Source organism: Copadichromis virginalis, linkage group LG23 (genome assembly GCF_057382275.1).
Source record: "Copadichromis virginalis isolate Kocher_CV1m ecotype Utaka linkage group LG23, C_Virginalis_male_GT1.1, whole genome shotgun sequence".
Classification (NCBI taxonomy): Eukaryota; Metazoa; Chordata; class Actinopteri; order Cichliformes; family Cichlidae; genus Copadichromis; species Copadichromis virginalis.
The window spans coordinates 18,224,377-18,245,614 of NC_140639.1; the positions used below are offsets into that span (position 1 = coordinate 18,224,377).

General features: G+C 42.2%; 1 long non-coding RNA gene across 1 annotated transcript; it reads left to right on the forward strand.

Moving 5' to 3' along the window:
* The first annotated feature begins 1,791 nt into the window (after positions 1–1,791).
* Positions 1,792–10,013, forward strand: LOC146680586 (uncharacterized). The gene is made up of 2 exons (XR_014917807.1): positions 1,792–3,238; positions 8,721–10,013. It is a non-coding gene; the product is annotated as an uncharacterized LOC146680586 (long non-coding RNA).
* The last annotated feature ends 11,225 nt before the right edge of the window (positions 10,014–21,238 follow it).

Below are 21,238 nucleotides of genomic sequence, written 5' to 3' on the forward strand. Positions count from 1 at the left end.
TGTCGTAGGAAGCAACAGCAACACATGCTGTCCTGGTTGAAATGTCCTTTCCCTGGCCTTCTTATCATACCAGGTTTTCTGCTTGTTTTGAGCCACTTTCATGTTTTGCTGTGCCAGTATTGTCATTTGTTCTAGTCTCTCTCTCTCTCATTTTCAGCACATAAGCTATTACATTATCTCCATCAGGCTCTGGATTCTCCCATTGTTCTTTCAGCAGGTCGAGTGGACCTCTCACTTGACGGCCATAAAGCAGTTCAAATGGTGAAAATCCTGTAGAGGCCTGTGGCATTTCGCGATAGGCAAACAAGTAAGGCAGCCACTGATCCCAGTCTGAGCCAGTCTCTGTTACAAATTTGCGCAGCATGTTCTTTATTGTCTGGTTAAAACGCTCTACTAGTCCATCTGACTGGGGGTGGTAAGGGGTGGTTTTAATACCTTTTATACCAAGTAATCTATATACCTGCTGTAGAAATTTAGACTGGAAATTTGTCCCACAGTCTGTCAGGACCTCTTTAGCTATACCCACTCTAGAAAACAACTGCAGGAGACAATTGGAAACCTGTCTCGCTTTCACTGATCTTAGGGGGAAAGCCTCAGGATAACGAGTGGCATAATCACAAATGACCAAGATGTAACTATTACCTGATGAGCTTCTTTCAAGGGGCCCCACTACATCCATTCCTATTCTTTCAAAAGGTGTATCTATGACAGGCAATGGCTGAAGATGGGCACAGGCCACTCCTTTATTTAGGGTGAGCTGACATATCTGACATGACTTACAAAACTGCTGTAGTTGAGTGTACATGCCAGGCCAGACAAAATGGCTTGCAATCCTATGTAGAGATTTCTGAAAACCAAGATGGCCTGCCCAAGGTACAGAATGACCAAGTTCCATGACTTTGTTTCTTAGTGCCTGTGGTAATGCTATGGCTTCAGTCTTGCCTTTACACTCATAAAGGACACCATTTCTCAACACAGGTTGCATCTGCCAACACATCTACTGTCCCTCGCACCTGTCCATCAACCTCCGACACCTTATCAAACCAGGATTTTAATGATGGATCTGCCCATTGAAGTGAAGAGATATCTGGTGGGATATCAAGTTCCAGAGGGAGGTTGGGGCTCTGGTCTACACCCTCTAACCTGGATGAACCCCTAAATTTTTCTCTTCGTCTTTGCGCTCGAGATTTAGCTGGTTTTGCTGGGCTTACTTCTAATTCTTCATCATAGAAAGGTAGCTCTTTTAATGGGTCATTTGCACTCTGAGCTCTTGTGGTGATCAAACTGGGGATTGCACTTTCTGGCTGTGCCTGCAGAATAATGTCTTGCTTCTGTACGTTGTGGTCTTGATTTACATGAACTGTATGCAAATGTCCCAGAACTTCATTAGACACCAAATCTAGCAGTGTAGGTATATCTAAGCCCAATATCACTGCATATGGTAGTCTGGGTGCTAAAGCCACTGGCAGGAGAAATGTCTGGCCACCTACAGTCAAATACACCTCAGCCATGGGATAATCCTTCTCATCACCATGTACACAGCTTATTTTAGTCCTTGTGTCACTCCATAGCTCTCTTGGTACTAAACTAGCCAAAACCACTGACTGAAAGCTCCCTGTATCTAAGAGTGCTTCTTCACGCTGACCATTAACAAGTACAGGTGTTGTTCTTACTGCTTCATGATCAGGACCTGGCAATGTGGGTCTGGGGGGCTGAGCACAAAAGGGATGGCCTACTTTGTGTTGTTGCTGGGCAGGTATACTGAGTGTGGCCTATCTGGTTACAGTGATTGTTAGGTATTTTAGTACCATGGGAGCATTTACTGGATATTGTTTTATAGTGACATTATGCAGGAAAACTCTGTCATTCAATAAGGCCCCTTTGTTTTAGTTATTTTTCTCTTTGACCCAAGAATTGATGTGTGAGAATCACAGGCTGGTACAAGGTTGAAATACCACAGAGATCACTCCCTCAGCTACATTAGTTTCTTAATCTTTTAGACGCCTGTTGAAGGCCAAATGGTTTGTTTCAGATTTCACTAATGTAAGAACTCTTCGTTTTGTGCCTTGAAAATATGTCGCTGAGATAATCACAATTGTAGCTGAACTAATAAACTACACAAAGGATGCTTCTTCACCCAAGGGCAGGAAGACGCTCCCTTATCTTGGTCTGTACTGGTTTAAACTGATAAATCTGCTGTCTCATGAATTTTACCCTCTATATAAACTGTTGTACTTGTGAATAAAGTTGAGTCACTTTGGGAAGACAATCTAAAGCAGTCTGTTTTCTTGTTCTCCCAAGCTGCTCCCGAGCTGCTCGTACTAACACGCTGAATGGCATGCTTGAATATTACTTGAGAATATATTTGACTGTGTTACAGACTAAGGGACATTCTCTGCTGATAGGTGAAGGTACATTCTCTGCTGATAGACGTCCACGCCTCGGAGGAAGCCGATCCACGGAGTAGGCCCTGGAAACAGTTTCCTTCAATTTTGGTGTCAGAAGTGGGATCCTGACGAAGGTAGGCACTCGTCTTTTATTTTATAAGACTGTGTTATGCCTTTCTCAGTGATCCACATAGAAACGGGATACGCTGACGAGGCCTTCTTCAGTGGCCCACATAGTAACAAGTGGGATACACTGAGGAGCCTTCTTTAGTGGCCCACATAGAAACACAGGAAGTTGCCTGTTGTTTTGTAAATAAAAGCAGAAAGGACACAGGAAGTTGCCTGCTGTCATAAACTAAGAAGTTGCTCACCAGCAGAAAGGACACAGGAAGTTGCCTGGGGTCATAAAACGAGAAGTTGCTCGTTAAAAAGTGAGAAGTTGCTCACTAAAAAGATAAAATTGCTAGCAAAAAAATCAAGTAACCTCAGGTGTGCCACAGCAAAAATAAAAACTAACTTAAATCCTTCAAAGCGTCTAAACCCCTCTGGAAATCACTGACCATGGGTCAGAATAATTCAAAGACCTTAGACGGGTCCGATAAAAAATCAAAATTAACTGTAAAACCGAAAAAAATAAAATATAAAATCACAAATAGCGGCTCAGTACGACTCCCACTTCCGGTTACGTTTAACCCACGCTCGCGAATCAATGAAGACTTCCATGATTACGTATCCAGAACATGCAGAAGTGCTTACGTGACTGATTTCGTCTCGAACTTAAGAACTATAACTTTAATGCATCCTAATGTATTTCCGGAGCCCTATACCGAACGATTATCGCCAGAAAACAGGTCAGTAGAAATGTTAAATACTATTTGTGATAAGGAAAGTAGGCTGATTAAAAAGTCCTGTAAAAAATATATGATAGAATGTCGTGATGTGACCAATCGCATGCTACCACTATGGAAAAAAGGACCCCAGCCAGACGTAAATGCTTTAAATCAAGTCAGTGTAGGCTCTAGTAAATCCACTGCAGAAAAAACTAGCCTTATATGCCCATCCGTTCAACCTACGGCTCCGCCGCCTTATGATGAAAAAACAGAATTAATAGCTGCTGCGGCGGCTGCACGTCATCAGCGCGTATATCCTGATATAACAGCAGAATCCCAAAGGAGTGAGGAAGGCACTGAAATGACACCTAAATCAGAAGATGACTGGTTTAACCTAGATCAAAGACAGGAACGAGAATACACTGAACGAGAAAGAGAGTTACAGGAACATAAAAAGCAAACAAAACAGTTAATGACAGAGTGTGAGGAAATCATGAAAGATCCTTTAACTGAATGTACGGAAGCTGAACTGCAGCAAGCCGTTTCCGTCATAGATAATCATGTTCAGCGCCACACTAGAGTAGCGAATGGTTTGACTGTGCCAAAAGCAATAACTAACACCAGAAATTTAATAAGGAACTACTTAAAGCAGAAAAAAGAGGAAAAAACTCAAGAGGGCCCCCACAAAAACACCCGTTATAAAGAAAAGCAGGGATCACAATTTAATGACGTCAGCACCTCCCTCCCGTTCATGATAATAGGGGACATGTGTTGCATTCAACCCCCTAAAATTTCAGAGTTAGCAGCAACCATTAAAGAACTTCCCGATCCTCTACAAAATCCTACAGCCTTTGTTTCTGCATTACAGAGAAGTACCAGATACCACCACTTGGGTGGGCCTGACTATAGATATATATTATGTCAACGAATCCCAGGTGTGACTGAATCTCAGCTTATTGAAGAAGTAGAGGAACTAGACCCTAAAAATGACCAAGCAGCCAACACCACCTCGTTTTTGTGGATAAATGATGACAAAATCACAGCCTTTTTTCAAAATCTAAAGAAATTTCTGCTCACAATGTCTAGAGATAAAATTGATTTAAATGCAGTAACCATGTGTAAGCAAAAGCCAGATGAATCCATTCTAGTGTTTATGAAACGTTTCACACACTGCTGGACTAATGAGGCATGCATGCCTGAAGGAGGAAATGATCAGATTTTCATAACAACATTCTTAAACAATATTCATCCAGAATGTTCACAACTATTGAAGCTGACTGCCACTGATAATCTCTATGACATGAAAATAAAGAACTTTATCACACTTGTCAAAACAAAAGCTGGTGCAGATCTTTTCCCCAACAGCACGAAGGCTAAAACTGTTAAGATGTTGTTGAACTTTGATGTTGAAGGCTCAGAGGAAAGTGAAAAAATGATGTATGCAGGGGCCCTGTCCCCTCAACAAGCGCAGCAGGGAGATTTCAGAAGGAAAGATAGGAGTGGAGACGTATGTTTTTATTGTGGAAAAATAGGACACTGGAGGAGGGAATGCAAATCAGCAGCACATAGGTCTCAACCACAAAACACAGGACCAGCTCCTGCCACTAGGCGTCAGCAGAGCTCTTACAGACAAGGTAACTGGCAACGCAGACAGGAATCACATCAAAATAATGGCCCCTTTGCACTTAGGCAGCAACCTTATAATCCACATTTTAATCCCCACCCATATGATAACGAAAGACTGGACCGACAATAGGGAGGCCCAGGTGAAGATGAGGGACAGTGTGAAGCACTACACACGATGCTGCATTTGCAATTGTCCCGTAACACAGAAAGCTTGCCCATGTTAGATATAGAGATAGGTGAAAAGACTTATTCCTTTTTAGTTGACAGTGGAGCCACTAAAAGTTCACTGTCTGGAAAATTCTATAGTGGGCCTGTTTCCTCTGTGTGCATCAACACCATGGGAATAAACGGAACTCTAGTGCAATGCCCCAAAACTCATTCTCTAAAAACACGCTGGGGCCCAAAACCAGATGAAATTACATATCATCCATTCATAATTATTCCAAACTCGCCTGTGAATCTATTAGGCAGAGATTTAATGGCAAAAATGAACTTGTGTATTTCATTTAACACAAAGGGTGAAATGTTTGCAGATACTGATAACAGCTATGTTTTCTCTGCCCTATGCACCGACACCATGGAGAAGGAACAGCCTCTGTGTCAGCTGGACGCCTCAGCAGAGAATGAACTCAATATCCATCTGACTGGTATCCCACGTCACACTCTGTGTCAAAAACATGTGCAAACACCGTTACCAGGTAGCCCCATGCCTGGAAGCCACATATTTGTTTCTCTCACACTGTTCAACAACATGATAACTGCACACACCAGAGAAGGCCGAACAGTGGTTTTGTCACATAACTCAGACATAGGCTATGACATTACTGCACCATGTCGACACATAGATCTAACCTACCCCATACACTGTACTATCTCTGCTGTCACATTGCCAGCTGAATATCAAAACATGACATTATGGTCAAGAGGTGAGAATGATGTAGGATTTATTGACTGTACACCTTATCATGCTCAGCTGAAAAACAACAAGCCGGTATATGTCAAGCAATATCCCATTTCCGCTGAAAAAGCCGCAGCCTTAGACATCATCATAGGAGATTTATTGACAGTTGGAGTAATAAAGCCCACAGTATCTCCATATAACACTCCTGTCAATCCTGTGCCAAAGCCTAACAAACCTGGCGTATGGCGTTTCACACAAGACTTAAGGCAAATTAATGCAGTCATTATGCCTCTACCTCCTCTTGTCCCAGATGTTCCCAGCATACTGACAGGTATTCCAGCAACAGCTACACATTTTACTGTGGTGGATTTGTGCTCCGCCTTTTTCTCAGTACCTGTGCATGAGGACACACAGCCGATATTTGCTTTTACACATAGAGATAAGCAGTACACATGGACTCGCTTACCCCAAGGCATGGTAGACAGCCCTGCGGCTTTCTCAATGGTGGTACGTGCTACCCTGGACGGCTTCACTCCTCCAGAAGGCTGTACTCTGATCCAGTATGTAGATGATCTCCTCCTCTGTGCTGAAAGTGAAAAACTATGTCAAACTGCCACACACATGCTACTCCAGCACCTCCAACAGACTGGCCACAAAGCATCAGCAAAGAAAATGCAGTACTGTCAGACTTCTGTTCAATATTTGGGATTTACACTGTCTCACGGAAAACGTTCCATGACTGCAGACAGGGTCAAAGCTGTGACCTCTGTCCCTAAGCCCACTACACAGAAGGAAATGCTGTCTTTCCTAGGCATGGTGAACTATTGCAGACAGTGGATACCAGACTGTTCTTTTCATGACCACATTCTGCGTGAATGCTGCAAAAAAGACAAGCCTCCTCGAATACTGTGGTCCACAGAAATGACTGCCTCTTTCAATGCATTACAGGGAGCGCTGACCTCCGCCCCTTGTTTGGGTCTGCCTGACTACCACTTACCGTTCCACCTGTACGTCACAGAGAACGGCACAACCTGTGCAGGTGTATTGGCCCAAGAGCATGGCTGTGGCTACCGTCCAGTAGCCTTCTACTCAAAGGTGCTGCCAGCAGTAGTTCAGGGGATGCCGGCCTGCCTGAGAGCAGTAGCAGCTTGCTCTATCATGATAAGGGACTGCGAGAAGCTCACACTCTCACATGACACTATTCTACACACCAATCACCAGGTCACGACCATTCTAGCAAACATAACTACACAACACATGACCGCACAACGTCGCTCAGGTTATGAAGCTACACTGACTTCAACAGCAAATCTCACTATAAAAGCAAGCAGCACACCCAATTCGCCAGCACACTTACTCATTCGTATGCTGTGTTCCTCTGACCGACAGGATGGTTCAGACGACCCTGACAATCATGATTGTATGACACGTATACAGGAATCCACAGCACCACGCCCAGACTTAGAGCAGACACCAATCCCAGACTCAGTCATTGTTTATGTGGACGGGTCCTGTTCAAAACCAAATGACAACTTATTTCTTTGTGGCTATTCGGTGGTGACATTGCCTGACATCATACTAGAGGCTCACTCATTACCATTTCACTCAGCACAAAAAGCAGAGCTCATGGCTTTAATACGCGCCTGTGAGTTACATGTGGATAAGCGGGTAACAATTTACACTGATAGCCGTTATGCATTCGGTGTGGTGCATGACTTTGGCACATTGTGGAGACAAAGAGGATTTAGATCTGCTGATGGAAAATCGATCGCTAATTCTGACCTTGTTCAAAGACTTTTGCAGGCTATACAGCTGCCATCGGCAATTGCAGTTGTTAAAACGAAGGGGCACAGCACGGCTGACACAGACGAAGCAGTGGGAAATGCTCTTGCAGACGTAACCGCGAAAGCAGCTGCTGCCTCACAGCAACCACCCAGAAGGGAAGTATTATCTTTGCCTTTACAGCTGCCACTTGTCACGCTCCCAGACTATTTAGAAACAAATGTTGACCTAAAATTCATACAAGAGCAAGCCTCTGCCTTAGATTACACTTACTGGGAAAGTAATGATTGTACCTTAGATAACAGAGACGGCTTATACAAAAACCTTGAGGGTTTGATTGCCCTCCCATCTTCACTACTGCCAATCCTTGTCTGCCATTTTCACGGTGTGAGTCATGTCGGACAAAGAGGGGTAATAGGAGCAATAAAATCAAGATTTGTAATCGAGAAAACATCACACGCAGTAAAACGCATATTAGCAACCTGTCTAACATGTGCACGAACTAATGTAGGAAAACCAAAAGCAAAACATCAGCATTTACCACAACCAGATTTCCCATTTCATACATTACAAATTGATTTTACACACATGCCAGCACAAGGAAGCATCAAGTACTTACTGGTAATAGTGGACCAATTTAGTAAATGGGTAGAAGCTTACCCAACATCAAAAGAAACTGCAGAAGTAGTCTGTCAAAAGTTGTGCAATGAAATAATACCCAGATTCGGGATACCTCACCAAATTAACAGTGATAGAGGACCTTCATTCACATCAGAAGTAATTCAAAAGTGTGCTAAAACTCTAGCAATAGACTGGAAATATCATGTGCCATACCATCCTCAGAGTTCAGGAGTTGTAGAAAGAATGAATAGGACCATAAAAAAAAAAAAAAAAAAAAAAAAAAAAAAAAAAAAAAAAAAAAAAAAAAATCGCCTGACTAAAGCAATGATAGAAACAGGAATGACCTGGATCAAACTACTTCCTCAAATCCTCTGCGAGATTAGAATGACTCCATCCGCAGCAACCAAATTATCTCCATTTGAAATAATCATGGGAAGACCGTTTCCAACACCATGGTCAGCCTCCAGAGGGGCACCGCTATTGGAAGGGGACATAGACACTGCATTGTCTGACTATGTTCATAACCTGGTAGAAACACTGAATAATAACTATCAGAAAGTTTGTCTCTCTCAGCCTCTCCCTTCCATAGATCCAACCCATCCGTGGAAACCAGGAGATGCGGTATTGGTAAAGTTGCTAAAACCAAGGGCACTCGGGGAGGCCGCGTGTTCCAGCCCCCAGACTGTACTTGCAGTGACGAGAACCAGCATCCTAACAGACGGACAACCTCAGTGGATTCATGCCAGCAGGGTTAAGACCAGCCCCACCAAACCACCTAAGGCGTCGGATCAAGTAGATGACGTCTCCGGCGAGCCAGCGCCCGGATCCAATCCACCTACACACACACACAATCACTGATTAACACACAACGCCTGAAAGAGCCAAGACTCAGAAAGCCCTTTGATCCCCCGCCTGAACAACAACAAGGTACTCGAACATCCAGCAGGAACAGAAAGCCTAGAGTACCACACAATGTCTAACCTGATAAAGAGATTCGTTTCATCCTGATAATGGAGAAAATGAAATGCCCATTGTCATCACACGACGCTTATACGGTGTCTCTCGAACCTGGGACCAGGCCAGGAGACGACTAAAGAACTGTCTTTTTTATATATTTAGGTTATTAATCATATCTACTGCATTAATCTTAGGATTTTTATTTACTATTTCGTATTGTAAAGTGCAACCCTGTTCACATTTCTGCAAGCCACATTTTGCTGACAATACCTCATGCTCCACTTGGCAAGACACCCACCTAGTACACTCGTCACGTTCTCTAAAATCAGTAGAAAGCAACACAGACACCACTAATAAACCATCTTATGCACCCCCTAGAACAGGAACTAACGCCTGGTATGACAATGCCAGAATAGCCGCTCGTGACTTAGGAAACAGTAACTGTTATGTCTGTTCAAAGGGTAATCCAGAACAGGTCATAGTGGGATATCCAATTTCAGGTTTTCCCTTAACAAAGATGCTATTCAAAAATGATAAAAAGGGGCCCTTAACAGTAACCCTGATTGAAGCGGTGCGAGTAGAACTAAGTCCTTTAGATTGTTTATTCATATACACAGGACAAGTCTCTAGTAAGGATGTTAGCATGATTAATGATTCTACCCACCCCTGCAACCAAATGAAGCGCCCCGAAGACCGCACTGAACCTCTTTCGCCCCCAACACAGGTGCGCCATCACCCAAATATCTTGATGACATGCATACACCGACCAAAACTTGAAAACATAAATTATGACACAAAACTATACGTTCTTTTCTGACACTCCAGGAGCACGCTGTAACGAAACATGGCTAGCAGCGAGTGTTGACAGGACACAATATAAACATATGTTTTCTTATATATATGCATATATAAGTACGCATTCAGATAACTCAATCCTGCATTCGCCCAACACACTAAACGACTCGTACTGGGGAGGCATATTAAAAGGCTTTACAGCTTCGCGCCTGACCAGACCAATCCCACATGCTTACTGGATGTGCAATAATACTCTTAGATTAGCCTTACCTGTTAATTGGACCGGTACCTGCGGTCTAGTAACTTTAGCTCAAGAACTACTGATACAACAAACCTCGGATCTGCCTGTATCCAGCAGACGGACGGAACGCTCCGCTTATTCACATAACGTTTACATAGATGCTATAGGAGTTCCACGCGGGATACCAAATGAATTAAAGGCACAAGGAGAAATATCAGCAGGGTTTGTCTCAATACTACCGTGGATACAGGTAAACAAAAATGTAGGCTGGATCAATTATGTTTATTACAATCAGCAAAGACTTACCAATCTGACCAATACGGCCCTTAAAGCCCTAGGAGAACAGATGTCTGCTGCCTCCTTAATGACCATGCAAAATAGAATGGCCTTAGATATGCTGTTAGCTGAGAAAGGAGGTGTTTGTGCTATGTTTGAAGATGTTTGTTGTACTTTTATTCCCAATAATACCGCCCCTAACGGTTCATTTACACAAGCTATGAATAAACTTGAAGCATTGCAGATAGAACTAAGAGCCAATACAGGTCACGGTCAGTGGCTAGACAAGTGGATGCAGGACACGTTTGGAAAATGGAAGGAACTCATTGTAGCCTTTGTAACAGTTGTAGCATGTATTATTTTGTTTTTGATGATTATTGCCTGTTGTGTGATACCCTGTGTACGCTCAATGATAACCCGTATAGCTACTAGTACAGCTACTTCAATGTATTTGCAATTAGCACAAATTGATCCTGAGGATGTGCCAGATGTTACCAATGATGTTCCTGATGTGTATATTGAACATTAGGTTGTGAACTATTACATTTTATGATTTGCTTTTTATATTATGTTATTACATTTGTGATTTTTCCTTTCTATTTGAGTTATTATTTTTTTTTAAAAATAATAATAAAAAAGAGTGGAACTGTTAGGTATTTTAGTACCATGGGAGCATTTACTGGATATTGTTTTATAGTGACATTATGCAGGAAAACTCTGTCATTCAATAAGGCCCCTTTGTTTTAGTTATTTTTCTCTTTGACCCAAGAATTGATGTGTGAGAATCACAGGCTGGTACAAGGTTGAAATACCACAGAGATCACTCCCTCAGCTACATTAGTTTCTTAATCTTTTAGACGCCTGTTGAAGGCCAAATGGTTTGTTTCAGATTTCACTAATGTAAGAACTCTTCGTTTTGTGCCTTGAAAATATGTCGCTGAGATAATCACAATTGTAGCTGAACTAATAAACTACACAAAGGATGCTTCTTCACCCAAGGGCAGGAAGACGCTCCCTTATCTTGGTCTGTACTGGTTTAAACTGATAAATCTGCTGTCTCATGAATTTTACCCTCTATATAAACTGTTGTACTTGTGAATAAAGTTGAGTCACTTTGGGAAGACAATCTAAAGCAGTCTCTGTTTTCTTGTTCTCCCAAGCTGCTCCCGAGCTGCTCGTACTAACACGCTGAATGGCATGCTTGAATATTACTTGAGAATATATTTGACTGTGTTACAGACTAAGGGACATTCTCTGCTGATAGGTGAAGGTACATTCTCTGCTGATAGACGTCCACGCCTCGGAGGAAGCCGATCCACGGAGTAGGCCCTGGAAACAGTTTCCTTCAGTGATAACATCTAACATCTGATTTTGAACCTGAATGTGACTTTTTAGTGTTGTTACTTTTACCAGAAACAAAATGTCTGCTTCCAGGATAACTTCTACTCTGGCCTATACCACCACTCCTTATACCCCCATCAGACTTACTTTGTCCAGTCATGAAGCTGTCCCGGCCAAAGGTGGTTCCTCTCGTTCCTGTTCTGGCAGAGATGAAGATTTCCGCTAGCTGTGAAGCCTCCTCTGCAGATTTGGGGGCACGTTCCCTGATCCACACCTCCAGATCTGGGTGGACCATCCTCAGAAACTGCTCCAAGATCATCAGTTCAGAAATGTCTTTCACTGTAGAGTTTTCAGGTTTCGCCCATTTGTAAAACATACCTTTTAATCGCACATAAAGTTCTCTTGGAGTTTCACCTGGGTGCATATCCAGGGCTCGAAACCTTCTTCTGTATGTGTCAGCAGTTATTTCGTATTTAGCAAGAATGGCATCTTTTACTTTATCATAGACTTCTGAATCAGCAATGTCCATATGCACTACGTGCTTTTCCAGTGAGCAGAGGTACGAGTCGAACAGCCCATTCTTCTCTCGGCCAACGGCAAACTTGAGCCATTCTCTCAAAAGTAGTGAGAAAATGCTCAATATCATCATCTGGAGTGAGTGGCAACAACTTGGGATCTCTCTGGTGAAATGGTTCCTGTCTTGGCAGAGACCACATCTGCTGACCAGTCAGACTAGGCCCCTCATCAGGTTCACCTCCCTCCTCGATTTGGTGGCCCTCTTGTTCCTGCTGCTGTTCTGTCATTTCTTTTACTTGAACTTGCATTTGCTGAAACTGGTGTTGCATACCTTTCCATCTTTGTTCTTGTCGGGCTGATTCTCTGTCCATTCTCTGGTCTCTTGTTGCTTGAGACTGCATCAATGATTTCACCAGAGCTGTCAGTTCATCCAGTCTATCGCCAGGTTTAGCTCCTGCTTTAGCCACTGGATCAGCTGTAGCACCTTCACCATCCTCTGCCACGTCATTACTGTCATTCTTCTTTCCACTTCTCGTCATCATATTTACCTCATTCATTAGAGGCAGCACTCCTGACACCACTTGTCAGTTTTGGCCGGCGGTCATAGGTTCTGTCCAATAATATGACGCGAGACTGGAGTAAAAGACATCCATGGATTGGCACTTTATTAAAGAAGGAGCATGATAACAGCACAAACACTAACTACAACTAAACAAAATGGCTTCCTTTTATACTCTACCTTTTCAGGTGAGCATCTGGAATAGCCCAAGTATGGGGGTTAACTAATCAAAATGAACACATAACCCTCCACACAAACAAACATACAATAACATTAAAGCACATCGCAAACATATACATATTTCCAACACATACTATAAACAAACCAATAACATAAGCTTCACCCATTTCTATCTAAATTAAAACCTTCTTTAACCATACTCCCTAACCCGGCACACTGGTCTGCTCCAAGAGCTCTTAAACAGGTGATTGAGCCGCTTTCACTCTTTTGCTCCACATCCTGCAAGAAGCAACCAGGACAGGTGAGTACCTTTACAAGTTCTCATTTCACATATGTTTAGGTTATTGATAAATGATTAACTGCAAGCAGCTCTAACTTTGGCTCTTCTCCGACACAGGTAGGATGGCCAGTAGTGATGGGACGTTCTGTATCGAGGCTTCGGAGCGTGTGTCGAGTAATGGAGGGGGCGTTTCCGCGAAGCGCGTATCGAGGCTTGCTTCATTTATGGGAGGAGCTGAAAATGATGACGTCCGAAGCCTCGCTGCCCGGCTGTACCACGTGACTGGTTCATGAAGCGGTTCGAACTTTGCCGCAAATAATCATTTTCCATACTGCCAGCATAAATATACACAGTATACTGCCATCACTACACTATAGGTGTTTTACACACTCCTTTTGTTGTTGACATTTACAGGCTGTGTGCAAAAGGCCACACTCTTCAAATTCATGCCAGCTATTATTTTTACGTCCAGTAGGTGTCCTGCTAGAGCAAATGAAGCTTCATGAAGCTTCGCGTTGGGGTGAACCAATTGGATGAAAAGCTTCAGTGCTTCATGGGGCTTCATCTGCCCATCACTAATGGCCAGTCCCACTGTCTGTTTTCTGTTACAAGCTGTCAATTTAATCGTATGTCAAATAACCTAATAAAAGACTCCATAAGAACTAATGTGTTTTCTTTATTACCCTATTTTAAATTCCCAATCCAACAATTTATTATTAACAATACCAACCAGGTAATGGAACCCCTGGTTTCATCTGTCCAAAGAATATTTTTCCAGAACTGTGCTGGCTGTTTTACATGTTTTTGTTTTGTTTTGTTTTTTGTGTTTTTGTTTTTTCCCAATCTAGCCTTTTTATTCTTGAGGCTTGAGTTTCAGTGAACCCTCTGTATTTACTTTCATGCAGTCTTCTCTTTACAGTAGACTTGGATATCAATACGCCTACCTCCTAAAGAGTGACGTTCAATTCATTGGCTGTTGTGAAGCGGTTTCTTTTCGTCATTGAAATGATTCATTAATATGGATACACTCAAATGAAAGCAGGGAGTCGACGCATTATGCCATCTGTCTACTCTTGAAAATAATTTGCACATCTTGTTATGTATGGTTCAATATGTGGGGCAATTCGTGTTGACTTCAGTTGTGCCTTGTAAACTCAGCGATCTATATGTCAAAAGACAAAAGGTTGGTAAAAATGCTTTTTTGGGGGCTAAGTTTCCTTTGTGGACATAAACTAATCTGTCATCACTTTCTCTTTGTATTTAATGCAGTATTTTATACAATTCAGAACTGAAATCATAACAGTCAAAAAGCTTCTATAATTCTAAAGGGAGTGCAGAATTATTAGGCAAATTAGTATTTTGTCCACATCCTCTTCATGCATGTTGTCTTACTCCAAGCTGTATAGGCTCGAAAGCCTACTACCGATTAAGCATATTAGGTGATGTGCATCTCTGTAATGAGAAGGGGTGTGGTCTAATGACATAACACCCTATATCAGGTGTGCATAATTATTAGGCAACGTCCTTTCCTTTGGCAAAATGGGTCAAAAGAAGGACTTGACAGGCTCAGAAAAGTCAAAAATAGTGAGATATCTTGCAGAGGGATGCAGCAGTCTCAAAATTGCAAAGCTTCTGAAGCGTGATCATCGAACAATCAAGCGTTTCATTCAAAATAGTCAACAGGGTCTCAAGAAGCGTGTGGAAAAACCAAGGCGCAAAATAACTGCCCATGAACTGAGAAAAGTCAAGCGTGCAGCTGCCAAGATGCCACTTGCCACCAGTTTGGCCATGTTTCAGAGCTGCAACATCACTGGAGTGCCCAAAAGCACAAGGTGTGCAATACTCAGAGACATGGCCAAGGTAAGAAAGGCTGAAAGACGACCACCACTGAACAAGACACACAAGCTGAAACGTCAAGACTGGGCCAAGAAATATCTCAAGACTGATTTTTCTAAGGTTTTATGGACTGATGAAATGAGAGTGAGTCTTGATGGGCCAGATGGATGGGCCCGTGGCTGGATTGGTAAAGGGCAGAGAGCTCCAGTCCGACTCAGACGCCAGCAAGGTGGAGGTGGAGTACTGGTTTGGGCTGGTATCATCAAAGATGAGCTTGTGGGGCCTTTTCGAGTTGAGGATGGAGTCAAGCTCAACTCCCAGTCCTACTGCCAGTTTCTGGAAGACACCTTCAAGCAGTGGTACAGGAAGAAGTCTGCATCCTTCAAGAAAAACATGATTTTCATGCAAGACAATGCTCCATCACACGCGTCCAAGTACTCCACAGCGTGGCTGGCAAGAAAGGGTATAAAAGAAGAAAAACTAATGACATGGCCACCTTGTTCACCTGATCTGAACCCCATTGAGAACCTGTGGTCCATCATCAAATGTGAGATTTACAAGGAGGGAAAACAGTACACCTCTCTGAACAGTGTCTGGGAGGCTGTGGTTGCTGCTGCACGCAATGTTGATGGTGAACAGATCAAAACACTGATAGAATCCATGGATGGCAGGCTTTTGAGTGTCCTTGCAAAGAAAGGTGGCTATATTGGTCGCTGATTTGTTTTTGAATGTCAGAAATGTATATTTGTGAATGTGGAGATGTTATATTGGTTTCACTGGTAAAAATAAATAATTGAAATGGGTATATATTTGTTTTTTGTTAAGTTGCCAGCACAGTAATAGTCACCTGCACACACAGATATCCCCCTAAAATAGCTAAAACTAAAAACAAACTAAAAACTACTTCCAAAAACATTCAGCTTTGATATTAATGAGTTTTTTGGGTTCATTGAGAACATGGTTGTTGTTCAATAATAAAATTATTCTTCAAAAATACAACTTGCCTAATAATTCTGCACTTCCTGTACATCAAACAAATCAAAGCCAATATGATCCAATATTTTCAGCTGGAGAAAATCATTTGAAACATTTTCAAATGATTAGCTTCCAAAAATGAGTGAAACAGTAAGAACGTGATAAAATCACATTAAGAAAGAGAAATCAAACATTTAGATTCATTTTAATGAGCTCAGACTTGCTTAAAATGCAGAGGAGCTGGTTGTGAACTGAGCTTCAGAGAAACACAACATACTGTTATTCACTGAATTCAATGAATTGGTAGCGGCGGTGTCGGGCAGGACCGGATCAGCGCTGCCAGATCTTTCATTTTCTGCAGGTGGTGCTCTGTCTGGTCCTGCAGCTCTTTCTGTTGGCGGTGCCACACTGCCACCTGCTCCCGCTGCATGGTTGCCACCTCAGCTATCATTTGCCCCAGCTCCTCTCTCTTGTGGCCCAGTCCGGGGTCTGCTGTGCCTCCCGTCCTGGGTTTCGGCACCACTGTGAATGACCACGGCAGACCCGGTGACACATTTATGCTTTTCAGCATTCTTTATTAATACTCAGGGTTGATGTGCATACACACAGAGAGCTGCGGATCTCAAACTCAACAAAACCAACAACAACAATCACAGGACCCAGTGTAAAACTTAAGTCGGTGGGGCATGTCTGCGGATGCCGTGTAGATGTGTCTGCCTTCCCTGCATGGCGCCGCAGGCCATGCCCCACCACAGAGTCATTTATTATTTTTAATCATCATGTATGTGAGAAAAGGCATTTGACCAACCAGATCACTCCATTTGGCAACAAGTGTGCTATAGGTAAAAATGTGCACCAGTAATAAATATGCAGATAATAAAATAATCCTATTTTACTACAGGCACACATCTATGTGTTGCTCTGGGTCAATCATCTCTCCGAAATTAGCGGGTCAAAAATCAGCTGTTGCACCCTAATATGACATTAATCTAGTCAGTAATTAGTCTGCCACAGCATCAGTCTATTTCTCTGTGGAAAGAGAAATAGATGACAGAAACAATTGTCTCTCATCTTCTGTGAGATGCAGGACAATAAAGTCTAAATGCCCTCGATATTCTTTCCAAGAGAGGCATCTTCTTCCTACCTCCTTACACCTTTACTTTTCTCTTTCCTTTACTCCTTTGTTGTCTCCTTTGTCCCCCCCCCCCCCCCCCCCCCTTCTCCTTTTTTACTTCCTATTCTTGCCTATCCTCCCTCCCTGGTCAACCACTGATCAGAGCTCATTGATCAAAGACCACTAATCAATGGCTATGAGTACCATTGACAGATAGTTGGGGAATGGCTGCAATCACAGCATTGTAAGATGGTGAAACATGTACCCATAGGCCCCCTCCCCGATTCAGAGATGGTCTTACCCTTCCTTTCGTTTTGACTCCCCGCTCAAACCAGCATTTCTCCCAGGATGTGTACTCAATGATATACTCATCACTGAAAGAGTGTCCACTGGCCTGTAGGTGTAAGTTTAGTGGTTGTTGATCAATGGTCATGAGAATTTGTATATTAATGATCAAGGAACTGACCTCCCAGCCCATTGTTCCTTCATTGGTGCGAGTTTCAGTCATTATTAAAATATACTGTTTATAAGATTGGGGAAACCTGCAGTCAGCCGAGACTGAAGAACTCACTTGGATGAGTGACAAAATGTTTCTCCCACTGAAAACGCTATGTTGTATTTGCCCAGTCTAGTTTAGTAATGTATCATTTCCTTGAGTCAGCAAATAAAGCTGCATTTTGAGTTCATTCCCGTGTGTTGTGAGTCTTGCATTTAGATTAAGTCATCGGATTCAACCTATACCAACTCTATACTGCCTCGCACAGTGGCTCTCAAACTTTTCAGTGAGTACCACCTCATAAAATGTGTGGCTTTTGAAGTATCACCCTTATGACCGACTATTAAGTACAGTAGTATACGCCTATTTAACACCATATTCAGTTTACACAAGACCATTTCATTTCTTATATGAATGTTATTTATTTTAACTGTCATAATAGTGGTAAATAGTCTGTATTTGTATAGCGCTTTACTTGGTCCTAAGGACCCCAAAGCACTTTACACTATACACAATCATTTACCCATTCACACACACAGTCACACACTGGTGATGGCAAGCTACAGTGCACTGACAGAGGCCTGTGACCACCACCAGTAAGCAACAGGTGCCCAAGGACACAACGACCGAGACTGTCGGAGCCGGGACTCGAACCGGCAACCTTCCGATTGCAAGATGAACGCCCAACTCTTGAGCCACGATCGCCCCAAGTGATAATAATAACAACTGTGCTGCATTAAAACATTCACTAGGCCGGATATCCGACCTTTAAGTGATGACCCGGACCCTGCTTCAGGGTCAAAACTGCTTTTATTAAGGCTGTTGTGTTTTTAACATGGTTTAATGCTTTGTATCTTGTGCTAATTAATCTGAACAAGCCCCTAAAAAAGTCAGTGATCACTGTCGGCCTCTCTCAGGTCTGGTCTGAGAGTGTTACAAGCTACATGCGTATATATCTCTGATATATGTCACACACACAGTTTCAATCAAAACACTCTGCTTAGTTTCACTTTCTGTCTGCACACTTCCCGTTCTCTGCAAAAGCATGCAGTTTCCTGTCAGTACTTCTGGCGTAGAAACAATAAGCACTAAATAAGCACTAACAATATATTAATTTCTTGACAAGTGGAAAAAAGTTAGCGTTCATCCTCCAGCTTCACTGCGTTGATATTATGCTAACATAGCTGTGTAGTTAGCCACCACGTAGGGTTTTTTTTCCTATGGCTGTTTACTATTTTTATTATGTACAGCACATTGGTTCAACCTTTGTTGTTTTTAAATGGGCTTATAAATAAATTTGATTTTTTTGACATCATTATATACTAGAGGTGGGAATCACCATACATTCCACGATACGATATTATCACAATACTTAACACACGATACGATATTATTGCAATTTTTAAAAATATTTTGCGATATTCAGATTCTGTACATAAAGGTAAACTTTATCAATATTCATTTTATCTAATATCAAAGTCTCGCACTCAGTCTTTCTCTCATTTCAGTCAGTTTTATTGTTGACAAACTGAACGGTTTGTATTACAGTCTAGTCCAACTTAACTGAATGCAACCATCTGGTACAATTATAGCTATTCTGAACTATGCAATTTGTAAAAACTATGCAGCCCCTTCAGCAACAGAAGAGCTTGAAAGTAAATTAAAACAAAATATAATTTTACATTAAATAAAAAAGTTTTAAACTTAATTAAAATAAAACATGTCTTAAATTAAAATAATTAAACTGTCATGTTTATTGCTGGCCAAAAAAAAAGTTAAACACATTTGGACAGTGAAGCAATGTCAGGATTCTTGCTCAGAAAAAGGAGCTGATCAACATGCTCTGAAGTCAGAGCACAAAAACTTTTTTTGTAACAAAATATCGATTTCTGCTGTCCCTGTATCGATACATTATTAGCAAACAAAATATCACAATACTACACAGTATCGATTTTTTCCCCCACCCCTATTATATACCAGCCAGCCCAACTTCAGTAACCCTACAAACGTCACTGCTGTCTAGTCTGCCATATCACCATCGGCCCCTCTGGCCATCACCAGTAGGCGGTAGGTGAAGTGTCTTGCCCAAGGACACAACGACCATACCATATCTCTCTGTGAAAAACACAAGACTAGTTAATTTTTTTAATGCAGCCTCTTGTATTTATTAGATAAATCACATACATTGTGATGTCTTAATACAATCATTAGAATAGTATTAAAACTCCATTCAGACTGTTATCAACTAGTAACACAATATTATTGTTTATCCTGTCTTCAGGTGCGTCTCTGATAATATTTGAGAATTTCATGTTATATAATGGCAGCAGGTCACAAGGAGGGAGAAGATGCACCAAGAGCTGAAAAGGATTTGTTTGAGCAGCAAGTTATTCAGTTGAAAAAAGGAAGGAAGAAGCATAAGCTTATTTAATCCTAGGCCACCAGTGTTGGGCAAGTTACTTTGAAAAAGTAATTAATTAGAGTTACTAGTTACTTCTTCAAAAAAGTAACTGAGTTAGTAACTGAATTACAATATTCTAAAAGTAACTAATTACTTGAAAAGTAACTATTGCGTTACTTTAAAAAAATGTTTAACCCTCTGGGGTCCAGGGTATAATTGGCCTTTTTTTTAAATTAATTAATTAATTAATTTTGTGTCCCGTTTGGATCTTTAGCCATCAGAATTGTTGTCTTAAGGCCAAGAAAGATGCCAAGCGGATTTATTTTACCAAGTGGATCATCATGGCCTTGCCATATTGGTCCATTTGATTGACCTTTATTATAATTATGAATTTATTTTATTTTCGGTTGCTACAAACGGGACAGACATGACTGGGGGATAGGACAGGGAGAAAGAATGAAAGAAAGAGAGGGAGAGAAAGAAAACCAAAGGGGAGAAGAGACGGTGAGAAACGGGGGAAGAAAAACAAACAAACAAACAAACAAAACACTTGGACCACCTGTTTGGAGAAAAAAAACAGAAGAGAAAGGTATGAGCAACATAATAAAAAAAAACAGCACCATCACAATAAACTAGCTAGCAGTAGATAACAGTAGATACTAAATATTAAATGCTATTGTGCAGCACGCAAGATAGACAGCGCACAATGTGCTTTGAGCCAGCAGCCAAGAAAGGTGTAGTCCGCGTCTGTGAACACCTCTGTGTACGCCTTTGTGCATACCTGTGTGGATCAGCATGCTTGTATTCCAAAGGTTTCTCCATGTAACGATCTGCTAGGGAGTGTGGGGAGCCATAGCCTCGTCCCCCAGGGCATGAAGCAGGTATGGAGGAGATCCAGGCCCCAGATATCCAGAGGCCCCAGAGTACATGGACCCGAGGAAGACCACCAAAGGGGGGGGAACCGTGCCACCCTCCTGGGAAGAGCTGAGTAGAGCCCCAAAGGAGAGGTCACCCTGCAGCTACGGAGCAGAGACCAGAGGGGGTTGCAGTGGCGTGCCCGCGGGCTCTGCCGGCAGCCAGTTGTGCCAGAGAGGACCGAGCTTCAGGCCCAGAGGCCAGAGGCC